A 16092-nucleotide genomic window follows, 5' to 3' on the forward strand; every position below is an offset into this window, starting at 1 on the left:
AAGCTGAGAAGGTGTCACACCCATCCCTCCAGGGCAATGGAGGATGGACACCTCCTTCTCAAGTTTCCTAGCTAGGCTTCTGGACATCGTGGACACCAACTTGTGTAACTCTGTGGCCTAGAATTAACTGTCTCCACAGCCCTTCTATCTGGTAGACATTATATAAAGGTTTCAAAGATGAAGGTGTGGTCCTTGACCTTGTGATGCAGCTCAATGAGTGTTAACATGGCCATGGCCAGTAGGCATTAAGACCAAGTCCCTAAGGGTGACAACACATCAGAATAAAGGCAGGAGTGTTTGGAGCTGCATCTTCTCTCCTCACTGCTCTGGGGCCTCCAACCAGAAGCTTGGCCCTCCTCTGCTGTCACAGGTAGTGGTTACAGAGGGGAGGCTTGCCCTGAAATGTTCGCTCAGGCCCATGGATTTCAGAGACATAAGTGAAAGGATGATGCGCAAGACAGGAAGAGATGTGTGTGCCCCACAGTGCTGGTCAACAGAGAAAGGAGCGGTCCCACTGGAAAGTTGTGGTTCAGGAAAAATGGAGGGTCTTGGCCTTTCTTAAGGCCTTTAGGTGGCCATAGAAAGACCATGCTAGAGGAATGCTATCCAAGAGGGTGTGGAAGTAGGGGGGGAGCCACGGATGGAGGAAGACAGAGGGAGAGAAACCTTTCTTACCAGCCCCTGTTCTAGCTGTGCCTACCCAGGGATCCTGTCCCTCTCCTTTCTCAAAGGATTTTAAAAGACCAAAAAGAAAAAAAAAAGTTTATAGAAAGTGATGGAAATTGGGGTGAAAGAGAACACGTAATTTAGGCTGAGAGAGTCCTTCTAAGAGATATTTGAGCCACTGTGACTGGAATGGCTTCCATCTGAAAATCTGAGAGAAAAGTCCATAAGATAAAAGAAAGTAACGAGTATAAAGTCTGTAAGTTGGGGAGATGCTTCACATGACTGAGGACCAGAAAGAAGCGTTGGTGTAGCTGGAGCTTAATGAAATTGATAGAGGGAGTAGTCTAGGCCATTTGCTATGGTGTTTGATATTTTGGATTTGAGTTTTAGTCTAATTTCAGTGGACATCATTGGAAGGTTTTTAGCAGGGAAGAGGTGTGGGGTTTTTTGTTGTTTTTTTTTTTGTTTGTTTGTTTGCGATTGCTAGCTTCTGTGTATGAAAGGACTATAACGGGGTAGGGCAAGAGTAAAAGTGGGGAGGAAGATGAGTGAGGATATTGTGCTCTAATTCAAACAGTGATGCTTGACTTCAGTTCCTATGGCTTCCCCTTTGTCCTGAATGAGTGGCAGGAAGATCTGCGGAAACCACTGCATGATGAGCTGAAGTGGATTGAATCAGGAAAGAGGAAGTAAATTAAGGTCAAAGGGAAGTTAAAGCATTTAAATACTTAATGCTAATTTGTTCTGAGAGAAATAAAGCAGTACACATTGTCCTTTTTTGCTTCAATCTGAACCAATTAAAGAAGGAATGGAAAAAGTTATCAAATAGCCTCTAAGAATGGCCTAGATAAAATTGTGAATATGTTGGTCTTATTTTCTTTCTTACTTTGTGGCGTTAACACAATGTAATATGTTCTATACATAATACATAATGTAAAAACTGAGTTTTTAGCTTATTATTTTAAATTTGCAGAATGCATATCAAAATGTTCAAGATTTTCAGTTTAAACACTTAGAGATCTCCAGTACCTATTGTTTGTATTTCAGTTAATATACTATTCACATCTAAATTAAATTTAAATAACATCCAATAAATAGTGTACTTATTACTGAAATTACCAACGAAAGTATTGAAACACAGCATTGAATATATTGCTTTTTTAAAAAAAGAGTTTATAATCTATGAATTTTTTAACTACAGCTGTTAAAACTTTTAAATATAGGTGAGAGTCTAGTAGTTGTTTAGAGATGACCTGTAAGAATTTTTGGTGGGGAGTGGCAGGGGTACCGGTAATTGAACACAGGGCTACTCCACCACTGAGCCACATCCCCAGACCTATTTTGTATTTTATTTAGAGACAGGGTCTCACTGAGTTGGTTAGTACCTCACTTTTGCTGAAGCTGGCTTTGAACTTACCATCCTCCTGCCTCAGCCTCTTGAGCTGATGGGATTACAGGCATGCACCACTGCACCTGGCTACCCGTAAGAATTTTAAGACCAAGTATGGAGAGGTTTACTTTTAAATTTTCATTTCTTTTCAAGAAATGTTTTTGTGTAGATGCCTGGTACAGTGAATATAGTAGAAGACTCTGCCCTCATATAATCTATGCTGTAGGTCCCTTTACCTAAGCAGAAAACCAAGTAAGCCAGGTTAAGATAGCAGTAGTAAGAGGGGCTAGGGATGTGGCTCAAGCGGTAGCGCGCTCGCCTAGCGTGCGTGCGGCCCGGGTTCGATCCTCAGCACCACATACAAAGGAAGATGTTGTGTCCACCGAGAACTAAGAAAAATAAATAAATATTAAAATTCTCTCTCTCTGTCCCCCTCTCTCTCTCACTCTCTCTTAAAAAGAAAAAAGCAGTAGTAAGATAGTAGAGAGCAGTAGAAAGAAACTTCTATGCAACCATCAGCTCATTGTGATAGGTGACTTTCTGTTAGGCTTTGGGACCTTTGGGCTTCATCCAGCCTTTTTTTTTTTTTTTTAAGTTGTTGATGGACCTGTATTTTATTTATTTTATTTTTCTATGTGGTGCTGAGAATCAAACCCAGTGCCTCACACATGCTAGACAAGCGCTCTTCCACTGAGCCACAACCTGAGCCCCCACATCCAGCCTTTTACAATCAAAATTACTAACACAGTGAATGACACTATGATCTATAGAAGAATAATTGATTAGTTGAGTGTTGAATCAAGAACACTAAAGTTACAGCAGGAGCCAACTATTCTGTGATCAGATCTGGGGGAGTAAAGAGACAGGATCTTTTTTTAAAAAAACATTTTTTAGTTGTAGTTGGACACAATACCTTTGTTTTATTTATTTTATTTTTAAGCGGTACTGAGGATCGAACCCAGCGCCTGGGCATGTGCTAGGTGAGCTACCGCTGAGCCATAACCCCAGCCCAAGAGAGAAGATCTTAAGTGGGGAAAGCTACCAGAGAAATTTGTGGGGACCTAGGATACTGCCCCAGCTGTTTTAACCTGTGCACATCTCTGGGGAAGTTAAGAGGTGGTTAGCTCTAAAGCTAGAATTGTTGTGAGATAGCTGTCCCCCCTTTGGCTTGTGAATATTGCCCTCTATTGATTAGATCCACCTAACCTTGGGTCTTAAGTCCTGGAATGAGGAAGAAGCAGTGAATTGGCTATTACCTCCTGGAAGAGATACAAATTTAGGAGTAATGCCAGGAACTGGGATCCCCAGTGCTTTCTAGAGACTTTTAAGAGATGAGAGACCAGTTATCCATCTGGGAAACCATTTTCATATATTTTGGAATCTTGGTATATTGAGTGAGATTAAGTCAGTTGTTTGCTGAGCTTCTGTACTTGTTTTCTTTCTCATTAGGAATGATATATGTATTTAAATGGAACTATAAAAAATTCACGTATATCATGGAATTCCACAATCCAGATTCAGGTTAAAACACACCTGGAGAGATTCACTCACCCTTACTCTTATCACCCTCATCTGGCTGACCTCTGTTTTATGGTATTTCCTCTGATTGCACTAAAGAGTACCTGTTCTTATGTATTTGCTTATTACTTATCTCCTTCACTAGAATGTAAGCTCCACAAGGGCAGGAGTACAGTATTACTTATTGCTATAACCATGGAGTGGGGAACTGTGCCTAGTTACACAGTTAATGTCGGTATTAGTTTCCTAGGGCTGCTATAGCAAATAACTACAGTGTGTGTGTTTTAAAACAGCAGAAGTTTATTCTCTCACAGTGCAGAAGGCCTGAAGCCCAGAAGGAGTCAGCCAGTTGGTTCCTTTGGATTCCCTGAGGGAGACACTGTCTCATGCCTCTCCTGTAGTGGGTATTAATTCCTGGCATTTCTTGGCTTCTAGATGCATAACTGCACTCTATGCCTTCATCTTCACATTGCCTTCTTGATATCTGTGTCCTTTTTTGCCTTATAAGGACATGGTCCTTGGATTTGGGGCCCATTTTGTTCTAGTATGATTTTATCATTCATGTGCAAAGACTATTTCCAAACAAGGAAGGTCACAGTCTGAGAGTCTGGTGCACTGATCTTTTGAGGGAGTTGGGGTACTAACCCATTACATTGCTTAATAAATGTTTCTTAGATGAATGAATGAATTCACAGAGTAATTCTAGGCTGTAAACTCCTTGGATATTTCCATCATCTTAATAACTGTGCTACAGAGGTAGGGGTTAATTAATCTGTTGTCCCAGATTACTTGGGCTCCAATTATGGTTCTACCACTTCCTAGTTGTGAGGTCTTAGGCAAGTTATTTATATTCTGTAAGCTTAAGTTTCCTGTTCTGTAAAATGGTGACAGTAAGAGAAGTAATGAAGAGTGTGCTTCACAATATGTTTTAGCTATTATGTATTTGCACTTCTTTAAAAAAAATTTAAATATTTATTGAATCTCCACAAGTTTTATGAGGTAGGCTAATTCTTACAATAAAGAACATTAAATTTGTTTCAAGAATTAGAAACAAACTATATGTCACTTGGTGAAGTGCTTGGCACATAGTGCTTTAAAAAGTCTTATAATGGTGAATGTGTCTTAATGTCATAACTGTAAGATTTCTCTTGAAAAATGGACCCCAGGAGCTGGGCTGTAGCTCAGTGGTAGTGCGCCTGCCTCACGAGTGTGAGGCATTGGGTTCAATCCTAAGCACCACATAAAAATAAATAAAGATAGTGTCCATTACAACTAAAAAAAAGAAAAGAAAAGAAAATTGGACCCCAAATCAGAAAAAAATCTATTGCACACTGAGGGAGGCATCTCACTTTTTTGTTTGTGTGGTCACTGTCTCTAAGGGTGCACTATCCCTGGGAGGACCAGGCAGGTGCTGACCAAAGGTAAGAACATTTAAGCAGTCAAATTGCAGTATGTATCTCCAGTGTAGCAGTGAATGTATCAGACTGCTAAAAATAAAATTTCTTGGAAATTTCCTACAAGGCTGGTTCTTGTTACTTTCTTCCCAGTGACTATTAGAGTAGGGGATTGATATGCCAGAAATATTAGGAACAGCAAACAGAACATCTACACAAGTTACTTTATCATATGATGAATGTTTCACTGGACAAGAAAATATTATGGTAATTGTGGGTATGTCTTCCCTTTAGTGTTTAATGTGGTTTTTTCCTTCAAAATGATCGAACTAGTTGGATGTATGCTTGGAATCTTAGGCCAAAGAAAAAAAAATTTCAAAGGGCCAGAAATGTTTCTTTTTGTAAAATTTAAAGTATATCAAGAAACTGGATGATGGTTATCACTATAAAAAAAAGTTGAAATGCAAATGTATCAAAAATTTTTACACAGGAATAATTAATAGGTCATTCAGGATTACTGTGTGAGCAGTATATGTTATGAACTTATAATATTTTGATTCTTTACATTACAAAAGTTTGATACAAAGAAAATAAAAATAGATTTTATATCATTACCATCATGCAAAGAATACCTATCTCAAACACTCTTTCTGGTGCTATTGGTAAGTAGAACTGGTTGGTTTCTCCATGTTTATGTTTAAGGAATACATAATTTACACTATTGGTGTGATATGCTTTAGTTCTGAGGGGAACACTGTAGTGATGCAAGAACCAGGAAGACTGATCTACCCTCTCAAGTCCCTTGATTTAGTTACTTTACTTCACTAGTTCCTGTAGCACCTCCACCAGAGGGCAGAAAGTGGAAAAGAAAGGAGATGAAATAGAAACTCACATAGCTTCAGCATGCCTGTAAGAAACCTTGGTGATTGAATCCAATCAATGCTTAGTTCATAAACTGAGTTAACCGTGGCCTAGAAAGACTGGGACTTGCTCACATTGGAGATGACAGATGAATCTCCTAGGCTCTTGATTCCCAGGCAGGCACCCCTGTGGTGATAGTGCTTGATGAGGCAGAATCTCTATTAGGAAGAGCTCAATCCTGAAATCACACTGCCTCTGGGGAATCCCAGTTCAGCTACTTGCTAGCTGTATAATGTTAGGCTGGTTTCTGCTATCTCATCTCTAAAATAAAGGCAGTGATAGCACCTACTTCAAAGTGTTTGGTAGAAGTAAAATAAGTGTAATAGAATGCATGCAAAGTGCTTAGGACACAGCCTGCCAAGTACTAAGAGCCTAATTTTTGTAAGTTATGATAAACTTGTTAGATACTGTTTTCTGAATCTCATGTTAGAATAGCATGGGATCAGTGTTCCAACCGTCACATCTCATTTTAGGAACAAAATACCAGTTTCACCCAAAATTTTCTAATGCATATACCCTTTTCCCCCTAGAAATAATACTAAAGGAGCAGGTGCCTAATATATGCTGTTGACTAAACATGGCCTCCTTTAAATAATGAAAATAAGTTTAATAAATAACCTCATGAGTAATTTTTGAAATTTTCATAAGATCCTGGCTGAAATTGGATAGTTATTTCTAAGAAAAACTCAATGAAGTCTGTCTCCCTCCCGTTGTGAATATCTCCAGTGATCTCTTTGATGCTGCCTTATAGGAAAACTGGTTGCTTGTTCATGACAGGCAGGATTTGTTGGCTTCTTGGTTCAGCCTCTGGATACTACCGTCAAGAAATCCCATAGGTAGTTTATGAAGCAGGTTGGGGTTCTCCCGTGTCCCTGAGCCCTCAGCAAAGGCAGTTTCTTTACTAAACCTGTAACAAGGCAAATTTCCATTTGTATAATGCAAATAATAGTTGCTTTCCAAAGGTTACATCTTTTTTAAGATAACAAGCTTGATATTGTCAGTGGCTGCAGTTTTCTGATTTTTGCTTGACTACCATCTGGCTAAAAGTAAGTGGTCTAGGATGTGATAAGAACATGGAGAAAAGTAACCCTTTTCCTCCCAAGCACTCTGACATCCCAGACTTAATCACCATGTCCTTTTCTGCTGTCCTGCGGAGTGTAAGTTTTCCTGGGGAGATTAGCAGACCCTTGGCTTTCCCTCTGCCTCTGATGAATAACTTCTTTGAATGCAAGGGTGTGTGTAGGGGGGAGGGGGGTATATGGAGGATCTGTCATTAAGGGTTATTATGGGTAGGACCCAGAGTGAAGGGAGGGAGTGGTCCGCGGGTGGGATTTGTCGAACCGACAAAATATGGGACTCCTGTCCCTTGAAGTACAACTTGTCTCTTCCTGAGTAAGGAGAAAGGCATCTGTAGTGCCTCTCCCAGGGACACATAGAAGAGAGAAAAGCGATCAAGATAAGAGTGGACAGAGGAATAAGCGAGACATGTTCACGAAACGGTCCCCTGCCCTCGCTCTGGAAGAGCGCTACCGCCGAGCTGGGGTCCCAAAGCCGGTAGGATCCACGATCCACGCTCCTGCCGAAGAGAGGTCCGGTGGCCTTCGAGTCCAGGTGAATTCAGGGTCAACCCTTCCCGCCGCAGTCCCCTCCTTCCCCCGGGTACCACCTCCTTCCCGGCCGTCGGTGAGCTCTGTCTTTCTCAGTGCTGCGCTCAGCGCCCTGCAGCTAGTACTGGGGCACGCGGACCACTGGGTCGCCTTGCCTCTGAGACTCTCCAGGGTCATGGGCAGGGTGTCCTTCAGCTTTCGAGTTGGCTCTGTCCGGAGATCCCGCTCTGCTTGCCAGGGGCTCTGCTACCTCTCCTACAGAGTCCCTCTTCCGCCAGGCGCCCGCGGCACATCTAGTGGACTCAGCCGCACACCGGCGCTTGGGGAGGCTGCCGGTGGAGCCGTCGGAACCAGCCCCTCGGGGATCCACGGCTTGCTCTCTGCACCCTGGTTTCAGGCATCCGGTAGCTGGAAGGATTGCGCGGCAGCCTTGCCTGCCCCAGACGTAAGCCTCCTCTCTGAATTGCGCGCGCCTAGGTGTCTCTTTTACAACCAGCACATGGGCACGGTTCCCTGGCGACCAGTGTGCCCCGGGATCATCCTGAGTGGCAACATCCCACAATCGCCTCACTTTCGGAGTGCTGGAACTCCTGGGTTCCCTGCATACAAACTTTCTCTCCCGCGGGTACTCGCCTGGGCACATCCTGCTCTGGCCGCCGGGAGGCGTAGGTTCAAAGCTCTAGGATTTGGCACGCTCAGATCCTGTCCTGGGAAGGGACAACATTGCCCCAGGTTCGGGAAGGGAAATAAAAAGAAGGGCACTACGGATGCTGCCCACTGGCCTGAACCTCCAGGAATTAAATTTACAACACCCATTCTTTGGCCTCAATAGGGCCCCATAATCCGCTCGCTACTGTTAGACTCCCAGCTGCGCAGAGTCCAGACGAGTGTCTCTGCCCGCAGACACCTCGGGCTGGGCGAGCGGGAGACCTGTGGTGTCCTGTAGGATCCTACTGGAACTCAGTCCCCCAGCGACGCCGCGGGCGCCCCTGTCCTGGTGTCATACTCTTGAGGCCGGTGGATGGCAGTGCAGGCGCTGTTTGCACGACTTCCCAAGGACTTGGGCGGGGAGTTTGGGAGGGGACGCTGTCCCAGCAATTCAAAAAGTGGAGAGTTTTCCTCTTGCAGGAAACTTGTGAATACAATGCTCTGCAAAAACCAACTTCTGTACAAGACTTCAACAACTTCTATATGCATATTTGTGGTTTATAGTTTTTATTTCATTTTAAAAATTTAAAGTAATTTTCTGATGGAAGCAAAACTCTGCTAAACAACCTAAGACCTCTGCCAAAAAGGGAATGAAGAGGACTCATGGGTGTCTATTTTAGTAGAAAGTTTTGAAATTAAAGTGCTGGAACTCCTGGGTTCCAGGAGTAATGTTTTAATGCTATAAACATTAATTTTGGCCTAACACAAGAGAATGAAAAGACACCATAGCTTTTTCGCCCCTTGGTCACAGTGTCATTATCACCAACATTCACTTGTTTGTTTGTATTTAGTAGGTTCCCAATAGTTTTACTGTGTGAGAATGGGTACAAAATCAGTCTCCTAAACCAGTTTCCTGGATTTTGGAAATTTAGACTAGGTGTCTGTGTAGATATGTGAGAGAGGTCATGTGAGCAGTTAGGTTTTCCACAGACTCCTACCCAGGATACTAAAGGTTTCACTAGGATGAACTATTTTAAAAGTTATTCCATTTTTGTGGAATCACATAAATCTCAAAACCACAATATATTGTAAAGCTTTTTTTTTTCGGGGGGTAGAGAGCTCTTTCCTGAAAGTTCCTTGCCAGGGTAGGATGAGACAGACGGGAAGTTGGGGAAGAAGTTGAGCAGCCCGGTGTCTCCAGAGGGGTAACACAGTCCCTTTCTACAACCTGTAGTTTCAAATCTCACTGGTAATGAGGTGTCTTGTTCCTCATTTTTCCTCTTGCCTTCACCTCCAGCCTCCTTAAATACAAAGATATGTGCCCTTAGGGTTTCTGCATGTCTCTAAAGCCCATGTAATGAGAGCTCCCTGGGAACCAGGAGAGCTGTAACACCAAATCTTGCTGAGTATTTCCAAGGGAGGAAGGTTTATTTAACCTGCCACTCCTATCCTGCGAAGTTATTTAGCAAGAAGGAATTCATGCCTCCTCTGCCCCATCACTGTTTCTGACATTCCACTTTACCTGACCAGATGGAAAACGGTACAGTTTGGCTAAAGGATACTGGTTTGTACAGCTCACTAGATCCACACTAAGCATTCAATTAGCCCCAGACCTGCCTGTTCCTCAGAATCTACACACACACACACACACACACACACACACACACACACAATTTTTGTAGTACTATTTAGAGAGGAGGGAAATAGAAGAAAATCTCAAGTGCACCATAGATGCTATGCCCTAGTAGGAAGAGTACAGGCTTTGGTGTTAGACCTCTGGTTCTACTCCTTAAAAGCTGAAAGGCTCTAGGCCACTCAAATAATCTTGTTGAGCCTCAGTTTCCTCTATCAGAAAGTAGGGATGATACTATTGATCACCTGTAAGTATACTGTGTGGATTAAAGATATACATATGTACTGGAGGTATGTAATAGGTGTCCATTCTATATCCTTTCTGTGAAGGCTCTCTAATCTTTTTTTTCCTACAATGACTTTATTGATGTATCCACAAATAAAAGACTGTATATATTTCATAAATACAACTTGATGAGTTTGGAATATTTATATGTCTGTGAAGCCATTGCCAAAAACATTCATCACTCCCAAAAGATTACTTCTGCTCCCTCTTTATTGTTATTATTAGGTATATACACACTTAGCAGAAGATCTATTCTCTTGTAAAATTTTAATTATACAGTAAACTACAGGTAGGTCTGCTAGGTAATAGATCTCTAGGATTCATTCAGGTCTGCTAGGTAATAGATCTGTAGGACTCATTCATCTTGCATTACCAAACTTTTACACTCATTTTCCAGTATCTTCCCCTTTCCCACTTCCCCAGGCAACTGCCATTCTACTCTCTGTTTATATGGATTTGACTCAGATTTCTTATATTAGTGAGATCATGCAGTATTTGTCCTTCTGTGTCTGGTTTATTTCATTTAGCATAATGGCTCCCAGATTCAAACCACCTTGTTGTGAATGGCAGATTTTCTTCTTCTTTTTTTTTAAGGCTTAGTAATATTACATTGTATGTGTATACCATATTTTCTTCATCCATCAAAGAGCATTTAGGCTGCTTCCATGTCTTGGCTATTGTGAATAATGCTGTAATGAAGAAGGGAATGCAGACATTTCTTCAAGGTCCTACTTTTAACTCCTTTGGTTATATATCCAGAAGTGGGATTGCTGGATCATATAGTAAGTAGTCCTATTTTTAATTTTTAATTCTTTTTTTTTTGGCTGGAGATTAAACTCAGGGGCACTTTACCACTGAGCCACATCCCCAACTCTTTTTATATTTTATTTTGAGACAGGGTCTCACTAAATTGCTTAGGGACTTGCTAAGTTGCCCAGGCTGTCTTCATACTTGTGATCCTTCTGCCTCAGCCTCCTGAGTCACTGGAATTATAGACATGAACCCCAGCACCCCAGCTTCATTGTGGTTTTTATTTTCATTTCCCTGATTGTTAGTGACACTGAGCAAATTTTCACATACCTGTTGTCTATTTGTCTGATTTCATTGGAAAATGTGTATCCAGGCTTTTTACCCATTTTAAAATTATTTATTTATTTATTTATTTATTTATTTATTTTCGCTATTGAGTTATAGGGTTTCCTTATAGATTTTGGAAATTAGCCCTTTTTCAGATATATGATCTGTAAATATTTACTCCCAGTCTCTAACTGACTTTTTGTTTTGTTGGTTGTTTCCTCTGCAATGCAGAAGCTTTTTAGTTTGAGTTTGTTTTACTTGTCCATTTTTGCTTTTGTTGCTCCTGGTTTTGGTGTTATATCCAAGAAATTATTGCAACTGCCAATGCCAGAAGGATTTGCCTCTGTTTACTTCCAGGAGTTTTATGGTTTCAGGTCTTAATCTTCAAGTCCTTAATCTACTTTTTATTTGAGTTCTGTGAATGATGTGAGATAAAGGTTCAATTTTATTCTATTGCATGGGGCTATTCAGTTTTTCCAATACCATCTGTTGAAGAAACTATCTTTTCCCCTGTGTATTCTGAGCACTCCTCTCAAAGATCAGATGGATATGGAGATATCTATATCTATGTCTCTATCTCTATCTATCTATATATCTCTATATATCTCTATATCTATATATATATATATTTATATCTATATCTATCTATCTATCTATCTATCTATCTATCTATCTATATCTGCCGCCTGGTTTTCTTTTCTTTTTTTTTATTGGTTGTTCACAACATTACAAAGCTCTTGACATATCATATTTCATACATCAGATTGAAGTGGGTTATGAACTCCCAATTTTTACCCCAAATGCAGATTACAGAATCACGTCGGTTACACATCCACAATTTTACATAATGCCCTATTAGTAACTGTTGTATTCTGCTACCTTTCCTATCCCCTACTATCCCCCCTCCCCTTCCCTCACATCTTCTCTCTCTACCCCATCTACTGTAATTCATTTCTCTCCTTGTTTATTTTCCCATTCCCCTCACAACCTCTTATATGTAATTTTGTATAGCAATGAGGGTCTCCCTTCATTTCCATGCAATTTCCCTTTTCTCTCTCTTTCCCTCCCATCTCATGTCTCTGTTTAATGTTAATCTTTTCTTCCTGCTCTTCCTCCCTGCTCTGTTCATAGTTGCTCTCATTATATCAAAGACGACATTTGGTATTTGTTTTTTAGGGATTGGCTAGCTTCACTAAGCATAATCTGCTCTAGTGCCATCCATTTCCCTGCAAATTCCATGATTTTGTCATTTTTTAGTGCTGCATAATACTCCATGGTGTATAAATGCCACATTTTTTTTTATCCATTCATCTATTGAACAGCATCTGGGTTGGTTCCACAGTCTAGCTATTGTGAATTGCGCTGCTATGAACATCGATGTGGCAGTATCCCTGTAGTATGCTCTTTTAAGGTCTTCAGGGAATAGTCTGAGAAGGGCAATAGCTGGGTCAAATGGTGGTTCCATTCCCAGCTTTCCCAGGAATCTCCATACTGCTTTCCAAATTGGCCGCACCAATTTGCAGTCCCACCAGCAATGTACAAGTGTACCCTTTTCTCCACATCCTCGCCAGCACTTGTTGTTTGACTTCATAGTGACTGCCAATCTTACTGGAGTGAGATGGTATCTTAGGGCTGGTTTTATTTTCAGGCTCTCTATTCTGTTCCATTAGTTCATATGTCTGTCTTTATGCCAGTACTAGATTTTTTTATTACTGTTGCTTTGTAACATATTTTGAAATTATATGATGTGATGCCTCCCGTTTTTTTTTTTTTTTTTTTTTTTATCAAAATGGCTTTGGCTATTTGGTCCCTAACCTGTTTTTATTTGAGGAGCTGGTCTCATCTCAGATTCAGTGAGGAGACTTCCCAGACCTTTTTTTCCATAATCAGATTCCTGTGATTCTAAACCTTTGCTATATAATAAAGGAGCTGCCAGGCACATGTGGTTATGTAAATTTACATTAATCAAATTAAATCAAATTAAAAATTCAGTTCTCTGTCTCCCTGAGCACATTTCAGGTGGTCAGTAATCACATTTGGCCAGCGGTTACTGTATAGGACAGCAAAGATAGAATAGCCCCTTCATTGAATTAGCTTTCTTTTTAAATGAGACTCTAGGGTAATTAAAAGTTTCCTGTCCAGCACTTCTCTTTGCTTCTTTTTCTATTAAGGAGTGGTTTTGCATAGCAGAATCATTTCTGTTTTGTTGAGGATTTTTACACTGTGGCAGTATTTGCTGACTAGATTAATTAATAAATCAGCCAACAAGTATGGATTAATCACAGAATCCTTTGAAATTCTCTTCTTAGGGCTTTGATGAGTTTTGCTGATGGTTTGCTTTTTTTCCATTCCCAATGAGCTTTATAATTGATGGTTTTCCAGGTTTCAGAGCAGAAACTCTGATATAATAGAGGGAAAAATCACTTCTCCCCATCTATACCCTTATGGCTTGTAACGATTTTTATAAGAATGAGAATACTAGAATACTAAGTTCATACTTCGAATTAAATCCACTAAAAGTGTTAAATGTATTCAGATTTAAAACCTAATATTCCACCACACTCTGTAGGACCTCTTCCTAAATTGAACACCATTTGACAAACTATATATTTTGCTTCTTTATTTGGACTGTTTTCTCTGTCTTCCTATATAATATAAGTCCCTAAGGGCAGAGATTTTTCAATATTTTTGTTCATTGCTAGACAAGTGCCTGACATACTGTTGGTTCCTATTCACTGCGAATAATGACTATATAGAGATATGTTTGGAACTAGTTGAGATATATAGATGCTGTATTAATTTCCTAGGGCTGCTGTAACAAATGACCATGAAATGAGTGGCTTCAAACCACAGAAATTTGTTTGTTGTCAGTTTTGGAGATTACAAATTCAAAATCAGGATGTTAGTAAGGTCTTGCTCCCTTTAAAGGCTGGAGAGCATAATCTTTCCCCCAACCTTCTTTGCTTCTGGTGGTGAATCCTTAGTATTTCTTGGTTTGCAGATGTATCTCTCCAATCTCTGCCTCCTTTGTCATGTGACTATCTTCTTTGTGTTTTTGTGTGTTCTCTTGCTATAGCTCCCTTGGCCATATTGGATTTATGACTCTGATCCAGTATGACCTCATCCTTTCCTCACCTCGATTTTTTTTTCTTTTTACCTCTTAAGAGTTTATTCCATAATGCCCATTATTGAATCACTGTACAGGTTGAGAGATTATATTCTGGTAGTGTGAGTTTTCTACCAAGGTGTGGATACATGGAGTGATTCACCTTTGACTTGCTCAATCAGAGGCTCTTTCCCAAGTTGTCACTATTCTCCATCCTATCTTCAGTCTCTCTACCTTTTTTCCTTACTCAGAAAGAGTCATCAATATCCCAGAGCACTGTCTGCTCAGTCTGCCTTGTTTTTAAGCATTCCACAGCAGTGTTGGCTCGGCTCAGGGCTCTGCTGAAGGGTACCCAGGGTTCAAAACTTATGTCTTCCTTTCAGCCTACTGGCAGTGGCCTGCAGCAGCTCATTTTACAGCAGCTGTTTGAATATACTCCTTGATACATTTTTACATGTTCAAATCATCAGAACTGGTGGTGACAAACTCATGTCAAAGCCTGTTTGGACTGGTTTGGGGTCCAGGGAGGTCCTGCAGGTGATCCATCTTGCCATTCAATATCAGCACTGAAACTCTGTAAGAGGCTCAAGAAGACATGCGTGGGAAAGGGCCCATGAGCCACCAGGGGAAGGATAGAAAATGTCAAGGTGAATTGCAAAGTCCCTTTTGGTACTACCCATTTGTACTCACTTAGCCCAAGGCCCCATTGACCCTTTAGGTTGACAGCATTTGAAGAGTACCTTCTGTTTCCAAAGCTTGGGGGAAGTTTAAAGAAAAATCCTTCTGCAGCTATGAATCTCCAAATGGCATGAAGGTGTCATTCTGCATAAGTACCATTTATCCCTGGAGTGGTGGTAGTCTCTTCATGAACAGTTCAGTGTGAATTTTTCTGGCCAGGGAACCACAACTCCCCAAGAGGTGAAAGCCACATGCTAGACCTAAATAACCTTCACTTCTAAGCATTCACAGCCTGGACAAAAAGAGGAATAGAGTCATCCACTCGTTTGACAAACATTAATGTGCCAGGCATGGCACTAGGGACTCAGGCTGCATGGGTGAAAAAACAAGGATTTCTGCACTTGTCAAGCTTAGTTCTAACTAAGCAATAAAACCCTACACCAGGAGGGCAGGGAGGAGAGTTAACTGTGTAAATAACATGAGTGTTCTCCCTGCATGCCACCCAGTGTCCTGGAGTGAGAGCAGAAGAGAGAGAGGGATCTGTTGTTAGTTTCAAAACCCTGGCATCTTTGTATGCATCCATCTTGTGACTCTACATGTGATCCTGTGCTAAAGAGCTGTGTCTTTTTGTCCTTTAACCTCAAGCCAATTAATTAATCTGATGCCCAGATGAAAAGAAAAGTCTGTTTCATTTCTGGAAAACCCACCATGTGCGATTTATTGATAGAAGTTACATTGGTCTCCAATGTGACACTTTCCTAAGAATTCTCAAGGATTATTTTGACACTACATGATTTTCACCTTTGTCTGCCTATTTCAGAGCTTCATCCAGCAACCCTCAGATGCCACTCTGAGTTAGTGTGGTTTGGAAATCAAAGCTACACTGATATACCTGATATTTCCCTGTGAACCTTAAAAACAATTTGTTCCAAGTCAAGAAATGGGAAATGGGAGTTGAACACTAAATGGATACTAAAGTGCTGGGAGATTTTATAGAAGTCAGTTAACCTTCTTGATCCTGGTTTTCTCATGTGTAAACTGAGGCTGTTGGATCTTTATAGATCCGAAAGCTGTAATTTTAATGCAGCAGAGAAAAATAATTGGGATATTGTATTCTTTGCTTCCTTCTTCTCCTGTCTTTCTGCCAGTTGCCTGTCCCTTCCCTCTGT

This window comes from Urocitellus parryii, chromosome 10 (assembly GCF_045843805.1).
Source record: "Urocitellus parryii isolate mUroPar1 chromosome 10, mUroPar1.hap1, whole genome shotgun sequence".
In the NCBI taxonomy this organism is placed as follows: domain Eukaryota; kingdom Metazoa; phylum Chordata; class Mammalia; order Rodentia; family Sciuridae; genus Urocitellus; species Urocitellus parryii.